The sequence below is a fragment of the Tamandua tetradactyla genome, unplaced genomic scaffold (genome assembly GCF_023851605.1).
Source record: "Tamandua tetradactyla isolate mTamTet1 unplaced genomic scaffold, mTamTet1.pri scaffold_166_ctg1, whole genome shotgun sequence".
NCBI lineage: Eukaryota > Metazoa > Chordata > Mammalia > Pilosa > Myrmecophagidae > Tamandua > Tamandua tetradactyla.
In genome coordinates, this window is record NW_027518282.1 from 6,971 (window position 1) to 18,159 (window position 11,189).

The 11,189-nt window shown below is 37.5% G+C and overlaps 1 pseudogene; it reads left to right on the forward strand.

The window, feature by feature from the left end:
- The first annotated feature begins 3,485 nt into the window (after positions 1 to 3,485).
- LOC143673173 (olfactory receptor 7A10-like) lies at positions 3,486 to 10,553 on the forward strand (annotated as a pseudogene).
- Positions 10,554 to 11,189: the final 636 nt, after the last annotated feature.

An 11,189-nucleotide genomic window follows, 5' to 3' on the forward strand; every position in this document is an offset into this window, starting at 1 on the left:
AATAGTAGAAACAGATTCAAAAACATCACATCCAGTTTCGTGTATTCTGAACATCTTCCATACACAATACCACATTTTGTCTGCTTGTTATAAACAATGGTTTCTCAGACTCTGCTTGTTTTTCATGACCCGTTTTTTTTTTTTCAGGGGTGCTGGTCAAGTACATTGTAAAAAATCCGTAAGTTGGAATTTGTATGATGATATCCTCATGATTAGACTGGGATTATGTGTTATGGAGAAAAACACCAGAGATAAAATTCTATTTTCTTTGCATTATGTATCCAGGGTACATCTCATCAGTGTGACTCTTCACTGTTGATGTTGACATTCATCAACAATGTTTGTCAGGTTTCCTCCCTTCAAAGTTCTTCATTGCCCTGCTTTTCCATATATCACCTTTGAAAGGGTATTAATATGTGAAATCCACACTTCAGGAGTGGGAATTAACTTCACCTTCCTGAGACAGCAGTATCTACATAAATTAGTGGAATGCATTTGCATAGGAGATTTTTGTCTTCTTCCTCATATTATAAATAATGTATTTAAATCACTATTGATTCATGACATTTATTTTGTATTTTGGGTCATGATACAATACTACTTTATTTTGTTTTGAGGTTTATTTCAGTTTGGGAAATGGGCTATCTTTCAGAAGTGCTTGGGTCTCTTGGATTTATCCCAATCATTGAATGCTTCATTTTAGTACCTACTTAATTTCTGGTAGTGCAAAATGCTCCAGGCTCTTCCTGTACATTTCTATTCCAGGTCTAGGGTCAGCCATTTCTTCAAGGAAACTTTTATTGATGGATGGTGTTAAAACAAAGGTCTGGGCACTATGTTTGCTCCATGTTACTAAGACATATAGGTGCTGTCCACTACAGAGTAAGAAAATATATGTGTGTCAGCCAAGTTGTGCATATATGCACACCCATAAATATGTCTACATGTAACCCTCTATCTATATTAACCTACTCATGTGGATGTGTCTCACTGTAAACCATTACCAGGCAGAACATTCTAGCCTCCTCACCTTGCTTATGGTTAACCACCCATTCTGCAGAGGGAAACATTTTCTTCTCACTTGCCATCATCTTCTTAATTGCTTGATTTCAATACCCATGTGCAGATGTGACAGAATTGTCAACCTACACTTTGGTGAGACAAACTTAATCCTCTAAAATACAGTACTGATGATTTCTGTCCCCTTTATTTTCCAGACTCCTTTCATATCCTGTATTACCATTTCAGCACGTTTTCCTCTCATCCCCTCAGTAAGCATGTTCCATATATTTGTAATACAATTAGATTGTTTTATCACATTTTGCATTTCATGCTGGCATTCTTATGATCTTGATAATTAATCTCTATTTTTGCATATACTAAGGGTTATTCTTTGTTTTGTAAAGGTCAGTGTGTTTTAATACATGCATAAAGTCATGTGTCTATAATTATAGGATTATGCAGAATACATTCACTGCTCTAAAAATTGCTCTCTGATTCACCTATTCCACCTTCTTTCCTCTTCCCAATCCCTTGGCAACCAGCCATCATTTTATTGTCTTTATTTGGACTAATACAGAAAGTCATATAATTGAAATTATATTTATGGAGGATATTTAAACTGGTTTGATTCAATTATCAGTAATCATTTATGATGTATTCTTGACTTTTGTGACTTGAGGGAACATTCATTTTTATCACTGAATAATATACCATTGTATAAACATAGCAGAGTGTGCTTATCCATTCACCTTGAAGGACATCTAGGTTGCCTTCCGATTTTGGAGATTATACATAAAGCTGCCATAAAACATTCTTGTGTAGGTTTTTTGTGTGGACACAAGTAGTCAAACCAGCTGGTTATCTAAAGGCACAATTTCTGGACTGAATGGTAAAATTATGTTTAGTTTTACTAAATACTGCCAAACTGTACTTTGGCTGCACCATTTTGTGTTCTCACTAGTGGAGAATGAGTCTAAATGGCTCCCCATGATCATCAGCCCGTCGTATTGTCAGTGTTTAGGTCCTCAGGTATTCTAAGGGGTGTGTGATGGTATATCAGTGCAGTTTAATTTTGCAATTCCCTACTGACAAATGACTGAACATCTTCTCACATATTTATTTACCATTTGCATATCTTCTTAATTTCAGTTTCTGTTCAGATTTTTTGCCCATTTTTTAATTGGGAGTCTCCTTTCTTATTGTTGGGTGTTAAGAGTTCTTTGTATATTAGACAGAAATCATTTATCAATGTCTTTCACATAGCATAATTTTTATATTTTAATAAAGTCCAATTTTTAAATATTCTGCTCTCATGGATCATGATTTGGGTGCTATTTCTAAAACCTCATCACCAAAGTACAGGCCACCAGATTTTCTTGGATGTTTTATTCTAGAAGTATTATAATTTGCATTTTAATTTTGAGTGCAGGATTCATTTTGAGTTAACTATTGTAGAATATATACAGAGCTTGGCTATGTTCCTTTTCTGTTTACCATGTGTGTATGTCATTGTTCCACAGAATTTGTTGAAAAGATCATACTTTTTCCATTAAATTGCTCTTGCCCCTTTGTCAAAGGCCAGTTGGCTCTGGTTCTGTGGGTCTGTTTTTGAGTTCCCCAACTTTTGATTGTGAGTCTACTAAGTTCTCTTAGATTTGTTCATGTGTTTATTTCACCAATACATAGTTTGATCATCACATCTGTATGGTTAGGCTTGAAATCTGGTAGTATTGTTTGTACAACCTTGGCTTTTTTTCAATATTGTTTTGGCAATCTAAGACTTTTGGCTTTCCCTTTAAAATTTAGAATTATTTTGTCAATATCTATAAGCTGGCTTCCTGCCATTAAGGATGGGATTGAGCTGAAAGTATAGATCAGGTGGAGATGAAATAGAATGCTAACAATATTGAACTTTCTATTCATAAAGATGGAAAATTTTACTTATTTAAAATTGTAGTGTAGTGATCTATATACAACTTAAAATTTCACAGTCTAACTATTTTCAAGGGTGCAATTTAGTAATATTGATTACAAAAATACCAATATGCATGTCACAACTTTTTCATTACATAGTGTAGAATAACTGGTCAAATGATTTTTGAATAAAATAAAGTCTAAGAGCTTTTGCAGTGGAGCATATTACCTTGGGAAAAAGTTTAAAATTATGAACAAAGAAGGCATGAGAAGAACAGCGTAAAGGAGAAGGAGGAACATGTTTTTACCCTGATATTTTGAGATAGAGGGCACTAATTCTGTATATAATTAATAAAAAAAATTTCAATATATTTGCAATACAAACCATAGAATTTATGTTAATATGCTGAGAGCTGCTTCTACCTAAATCTGCCTTGCTTTGGTCTCTGTCCTGCAGTTTCATGAATTACATGGAATCAGAGAATGAAACACGTGTTTCAGGATTTATCCTCCTGGGACTCTCAGAAGACATAGAAGTGCACCCTCTTCTATTTGCTCTTTTCCTGATGATGTACCTGGCCACTATCATTGGGAACCTGCTCATCATCCTGGCCACTATCTCTGATGTCCATCTGCACACACCCATGTATTTCTTCCTTGCTAATCTGTCTTTTGCAGACATCTGTTTCACCTCCACCACTGTCCCAAAGATGCTGGTGAACATCCAGACAGAGACCAAAACTATAAGTTATGGAAACTGCCTCACCCAGATGTATTTTTGCATGGTTTTTGGAATATTAGACAACTGCTTCTTAACTGTGATGGCCTATGACCGTTATGTGGCCATCTGTCACCCACTGCACTACATAGTCATCATGAACCCCAGTCTCTGTGGTCTCCTGCTGCTGTCATCATGGATATTGAGTGTTCTGGACTCTCTTTTACATGGCCTAATGGTTTTGCGATTGACTTTCTGTACACAGTTGCACATTCCCCAATTTTTTGTGAATTTACTCAAGTAATCCAACTTTCATGTTCTGAAACCTTCCTGAATGACCTAGTGATGTATTTTGCAACTGGAATTCTGGGTGGTATTCCACTCACTGACATCCTTTTCTCTTACTCTAAGATTGCATGCTCTATTTTGAGAATTTCATCACATGGAGGCAAGTATAAAGCATTTTCTACCTGTGGGTCTCATCTTTCAGTGGTGTCCTTGTTTTTTTTTTTATTTTATTTTTTATTTTATTTTTTATTTTTTTATTAATGGAAAGAAAAAAAAAGAAATTAACACAACATTTAGAAATCATACCGTTCTACATATGCACTCAGTAATTCTTAACACCATCACATAGATGCATGATCATTGTTTCTTAGTACATTTGCATCGGTTTAGAGGAACTAGCAACACAACAGAAAAAGATATAAAATGTTAATATAAAGAAAAGAAATAAAAGTAGTAATAATAGTAAAAACAACAACAACAAACAAACAAACAAGCAAACAAAAACAAAAAAAACCCTATAGCTCAGATGCAGCTTCATTCAGTGTTTTAACATGATTACTTTACAATTAGGTATTATTGTGCTGTCCATTTTTGAGTTTTTGTATCTAGTCCTGTTGCACAGTCTGTATCCCTTCAGCTTCAATTACCCATTGTCTTACCCTGTTTCTAACTTCTGCTGAACTCTGTTACCAATGACATATTTCCAGTTTATTCTCGAATGTCCGTTCACATCAGTGGGACCATACAGTATTTGTCCTTTAGTTTTTGGCTGGATTCACTCAGCATAATATTCTCTAGGTCCATCCATGTTATTACATGGTTCATAAGTTTATCTTGTCTTAAAGCTGCATAATATTCCATCGTATGTATATACCACAGTTTGTTTAGCCACTCTTCTGTTGATGGAGATTTTGGCTGTTTCCATCTATTTGCAATTGTAAATAATGCTGCTATAAACATTGGTGTGCAAACGTCCGTTTGTGTCTTTGCCCTTAAGTCCTTTGAGTAGATACCTAGCAATGGTATTGCTGGGTCGTATGGCAGTTCTATATTCAGCTTTTTGAGGAACCACAAAACTGCCTTCCACAGTGGTTGCACCCTTTGACATTCCCACCAACAGTGGATAAGTGTGCCTCTTTCTCTGCATCCTCTCCAGCACTTGTCATTTTCTGTTTTGTTGATGATGGCCATTCTGGTGGGTGTGAGATGATATCTCATTGTGGTTTTGATTTGCATTTCTCTAATGGCCAGGGACATTGAGCATCTCTTCATGTGCCTCTTGGCCATCCGTATTTCTTCTTCTGGTAGGTGTCTGTTCAAGTCTTTTTCCCATTTTGTAATTGGGTTGGCTGTCTTTTTGTTGTTGAGTTGAACAATCTCTTTATAAATTCTGGATACTAGACCTTTATCTGATATGTCGTTTCCAAATATTGTCTTCCATTGTGTAGGCTGTCTTTCTACTTTCTTGATGAAGTTCTTTGATGCACAAAAGTGTTTAATTTTGAGGAGCTCCCATTTATTTATATCTTTCTTCAGTGCTCTTGCTTTAGGTTTAAGGTCCATAAAACCGCCTCCAGTTGTAAGATTCATAAGATATCTCCCTACATTTTCCTCTAACTGTTTTATGGTCTTAGACCTAATGTTTAGATCTTTGATCCATTTTGAGTTAACTTTTGTATAGGGTGTGAGATACGGGTCTTCTTTCATTCTTTTACTTATGGATATCCAGTTCTCTAGGCACCATTTATTGAAGAGACTGTTCTGTCCCAGGTGAGTTGGCTTGACTGCCTTATCAAAGATCAAATGTCCATAGATGAGAGGGTCTATATCTGAGCACTCTATTCGATTCCATTGGTCGATATATCTATCTTTATGCCAATACCATGCTGTTTTGACCACTGTGGCTTCATAATATGCCTTAAAGTCAGGCAGCGGCGAGACCTTAAGCTTCGTTTTTTTTCCTCAAGATGTTTTTAGCAATTCGGGGCAACCTGCCCTTCCAGATAAATTTGCTTATTGGTTTTTCTATTTCTGAAAAATAAGTTGTTGGGATTTTGATTGGTATTGCATTGAATCTGTAGATGAGTTTAGGTAGGATTGACATCTTAATTATATTTAGTCTTCCAATCCATGAACACGGTATGCCCTTCCATCTATTTAGGTCTTCTGTGATTTCTTTTAGCAGTTTTTTGTAATTTTCTTTATATAGGTTTTTTGTCTCTTTGGTTAAATTTATTCCTAGGTATTTTATTCTTTTAGTTGCGATTGTAAATGGGATTCGTTTCTTGATTTCCCCCTCAGCTTGTTCATTACTAGTGTATAGAAAAGCTACAGATTTTTGAATGTTGATTTTGTAACCTGCTACTTTGCTGTACTCATTTAATAGCTCTAGTAATTTTGTTGTGGATTTTTCTGGGTTTTCTACGTATAGTATCATATCGTCTGCAAACAGTGATAGTTTTACTTCTTCCTTTCCAATTTTGATGCCTTGTATTTCTTTTTCTTGTCTAATTGCTCTGGCTAGAACCTCCAACACAATGTTGAATAATAGTGGTGATAGTGGACATCCTTGTCTTGTTCCTGATCTTAGGGGGAAAGTTTTCAATTTTTCCCCATTGAGGATGATATTAGCTGTGGGTTTTTCATATATTCCCTCTATCATTTTAAGGAAGTTCCCTTGTATTCCTATCTTTTGAAGTGTTTTCAACAGGAAAGGATGTTGAATCTTGTCGAATGCCTTCTCTGCATCAATTGAGATGATCATGTGATTTTTCTGCTTTGATTTGTTGATATGGTGTATTACATTAATTGATTTTCTTATGTTGAACCATCCTTGCATACCTGGGATGAATCCTACTTGGTCATGACGTATAATTCTTTTAATGTGTTGTTGGATACGATTTGCTAGAATTTTTTTGAGGATTTTTGCATCTGTATTCATTAGAGAGATTGGTCTGTAGTTTTCTTTTTTTGTAATATCTTTGCCTGGTTTTGGTATGAGGGTGATGTTGGCTTCATAGAATGAATTAGGTAGTTTTCCCTCCACTTCGATTATGTTGAAGAGTTTGAGGAGAGTAGGTACTAATTCTTTCTGGAATGTTTGATAGAATTCACATGTGAAGCCGTCTGGTCCTGGACTTTTCTTTTTAGGGAGCTTTTGAATAACTAATTCAATCTCTTTACTTGTGATTGGTTTGTTGAGGTCGTCTATTTCTTCTTGAGTCAAAGTTGGTTGTTCATGTCTTTCCAGGAACCCGTCCATTTCATCTAAATTGTTGTATTTATTAGCGTAAAGTTGTTCATAGTATCCTGTTATTACCTTCTTTATTTCTGTGAGGTCAGTAGTTATGTCTCCTCTTCCATTTCTGATCTTATTTATTTGCATCCTCTCTTTTCTTCTTTTTGTCAATCTTGCTAAGGGCCCATCAATCTTGTTGATTTTCTCATAGAACCAACTTCTGGTCTTATTGATTTTCTCTATTGTTTTCATGTTTTCAATTTCATTTATTTCTGCCTTAATCTTTGTTATTTCTTTCCTTTTGCTTGCTTTGGGATTAGTTTGCTGTTCTTTCTCCAGTTCTTCCAAGTGGACAGTTAATTCCTGCATTTTTGCCTTTTCTTCTTTTCTGATAAAGGCATTTAGGGCAATAAATTTCCCTCTTAGCACTGCCTTTGCTGCGTCCCATAAGTTTTGATATGTTGTGTTTTCATTTTCATTCGCCTTGAGGTATTTGCTAATTTCTCTAGCAATTTCTTCTTTGACCCACTCGTTGTTTAGGAGTGTGTTGTTGAGCCTCCACGTATTTGTGAATTTTCTGGCACTCTGCCTATTATTGATTTCCAACTTCATTCCTTTATGAACCGAGAAAGTGTTGTGTATGATTTCAATCTTTTTAAATTTGTTAAGACTTGCTTTGTGACCCAGCATATGGTCTATCTTTGAGAATGATCCATGAGCACTTGAAAAAAAGGTGTATCCTGCTGTTGTGGGATGTAATGTCCTATAAATGTCTGTTAAGTCAAGCTCATTTATAGTAATATTCAGGTTCTCTATTTCTTTATTGATCCTCTGTCTAGATGTTCTGTCCATTGATGAGAGTGGTGAATTGAAGTCTCCAACTATTATGGTATATGTGTCTATTTCCCTTTTCAGTGTTTGCAGTGTATTCCTCACGTATTTTGGGGCATTCCGGTTCGGTGCATAAATATTTATGATTGTTATGTCGTCTTGCTTAATTGTTCCTTTTAATAGTATATAGTGTCCTTCTTTGTCTCTTTTAACTGTTTTACATTTGAAGTATAATTTGTTGGTTATTAGTATAGCCACTCCTGCTCTTTTCTGGTTGTTATTTGCATGAAATATCTTTTCCCAACCTTTCACTTTCAACCTATATTTATCTTTGGGTCTAAGATGTGTTTCCTGTAGACAGCATATAGAAGGACTGTTTTTTAATCCATTCTGCCAATCTATGTCTTTTGATTGGGGAATTCAGTCCATTAACATTTAGAGTTATTACTGTTTGTATAATATTTTCCTCTACAATTTTGCCTTTTGTATTATATATATCATATCTGACTTTCCTTCTTTCTACACTTTTCTCCATACCTCTCTCTTCTGTCTTTTTGTATCTGACTCTAGTGCTCCCTTTAGTATTTCTTGCAGAGCTGGTCTCTTGGTCACAAATTCTCTCAGTGACTTTTTGTCTGAGAATGTTTTAATTTCTCCCTCATTTTTGAAGGACAATTTTGCTGGATATAGGAGTCTTGGCTGGCAGTTTTTCTCTTTTAGTAACTTAAATATATCATCCCACTGTCTTCTAGCTTCCATGGTTTCTGCTGAGAAATCTACACATAGTCTTATTGGGTTTCCCTTGTATGTGACAGATTGTTTTTCTCTCACTGCTTTCAAGATCCTCTCTTTCTCTTTGACCTCTGACATTCTAACTAGCAAGTGTCTTGGGGAATGCCTATTTGTGTCTAATCTCTTTGGGGAGCGCTGCACTTCTTGGATCTGTAATTTTAGGTCTTTCATAAGAGTTGGAAAATTTTCAGTGATAATTTCTTCCATTAGTTTTTCTCCTCCTTTTCCCTTCTCTTCTCCTTCTGGGACACCCACTACACATATATTTGTATAGTTCACATTGTCCTTGAGTTCCCTGATACCTTGTTCAAATTTTTCCATTCTTTTCTGGATAGTTTCTGTTTCTTTTTGGAATTCAGATGTTTCATCCTCCAAATCACTAATTCTATCTTCTGTCTCTTTAAATCTGTCATTGTAGGTATCCATTGTTTTTTCCATCATTTCTACTTTATCTTTCACTTCCATAAGGTCTGTGATTTGTTTTTTCAGTTTTTCTATTTCTTCTTTATGTTCAGCCCATGTCTTCTTCATGTCCTCCCTCAATTTATCGATTTCATTTTTGAAGAGGTTTTCCATTTCTGTTCGTATATTCAGCATTAATTGTTTCAGCTCCTGTATCTCATTTGAACTATTGGTTTCTTCATTTGACTGGGCCATATGTTCAATTTTCTGAGCGTGATCCGTTATCTTCTGCTGGCGTCTGGGCATTTAGTCAGATTTCCCTGGGTGTTCTACCCCACAGGTTGAAAGATTTTTCTGTGCAATCTCTGGGTTCTGTTTTTCTTATCCTGCCCAGTAGGTGGTGCTCGTGGCACACGTTTGTCTACGGGTTCCACCAGTCAAAGTTGCTGTGGGTCCTTTAACTCTGGAAAATTCTCGCTTTAGGGGAGGTTCGGCAGCCGAAGCATCTTGGAAGAATGCCAGCCGGCCTGGGGTTCCGAATGTGGGGAGGGTCGCCGGCCGCCGCAGCACGGGAGAGTGTCCGGCAGAATTAGCTAGTCGACCCGGGGCGCCAAGCGTGGCGGGAGGGCGCCAGCTGTCGCAGCCTGGGAGAGTGCACTGTTCCCAGCCGGACGGGGGAGTCACGTGTTTGGAAGGGATCCCTCCGTCACTGTTCTCTGCAGTCTGGGAATTTCCGACCCAACTATCTCAGTTGGTCCAGGGGGCCTCATGTGGTGGGGGCACCAGCCGCCGCTGCCTAAGGGGACCGCCTGTCCAATTCTACCAGCTGGCCTGGGAAGGTGGAAGGGAGGGACTCCGGTCGCTTGCCGTCCCACCCAGGAAAGCCCGTGCCCCTTGGTGATCTCACCGGAGCTGGTTCTCCCAGAGAGTCAGCCATTCCAGGATGGGGTACGCCATCCCTTTGATCTCCCTCGTGGCTCTGGGAGCTGCTCTGTATTATCTCCACTCCCCCAGTAGCTGTTCTGGAGAAGGAAAGGTGAGGGCGGCAAGGCTGTCGAGGCTGGTGGCGGAGGAGCCGGTGAAGGCAGGGGAAGAGGGCACCATGCTGGTTGGAGAGCTGCCGGAGCAGGAGGGGGAAGAGGGGCGAGAAGGAGGGCGGGCGGGTCAGCTGCTGTGGGGCATGGGCCGGTGTCCTTGTTTTATGGTACAGCTTTTGGAGTGTATCTTAGTTCTGCAGCTACACAAAACACAAGGGCAAGTACAATAGCTTCTGTGATGTACACAGTGGTCACTCCCATGTTGAATCCCTTCATCTATAGTCTTAGAAACAAGGACCTAAAGGATGCCTTAAAAATGATTTCCTGCTGAGACAGTGTCTATATGTAAGGATCCTTCACCTCAAGTTCAGGAATTTACTCTCCATTAACAGAGGTTAAATACTGAGAAATATAAATCAAATTACCCCCACCAGTGTATACAAAATTAATATGCTATTTGCTTTATTACAAGAACTTTATCTCTATTTCACATCCATCAAAATCTATTATATATTCTGTATTTTCTTTAAATCATTTGACATCTAGAAATATATTCCCAGGATTCAGTATTGAGGTGGACTCTTCTGCCTAAATATTCAGTGGTAAATGTTTAATACCGGTCATTAAGAATATATAAAATTATTGTAATTACTGGAGGGTGAAGGTGTATTGCCTCCCTGAAAGCAGAAATAAACTACTCTTGTGTTACATGGTTTTGGAGAAAACCATTTGTCATTTCAAATGCTCTGTACCTGTTTCCAGAGTTGTGTTAATCAGCTCTTGAAAGAGGGCATATCCTGGACTTGAGTCACAACATAATGAAGTTTCAATAAGGTACATACATCTCCATCTGTGACTTTGTCCTGTATATTCCATAAAAGTTAGGTGAGGATATAAGAGACATTACAGCCCCTGATTCTTAAAACATTGATGGTTTTACTCATCACTGGATTTCTTTCAAGGATAC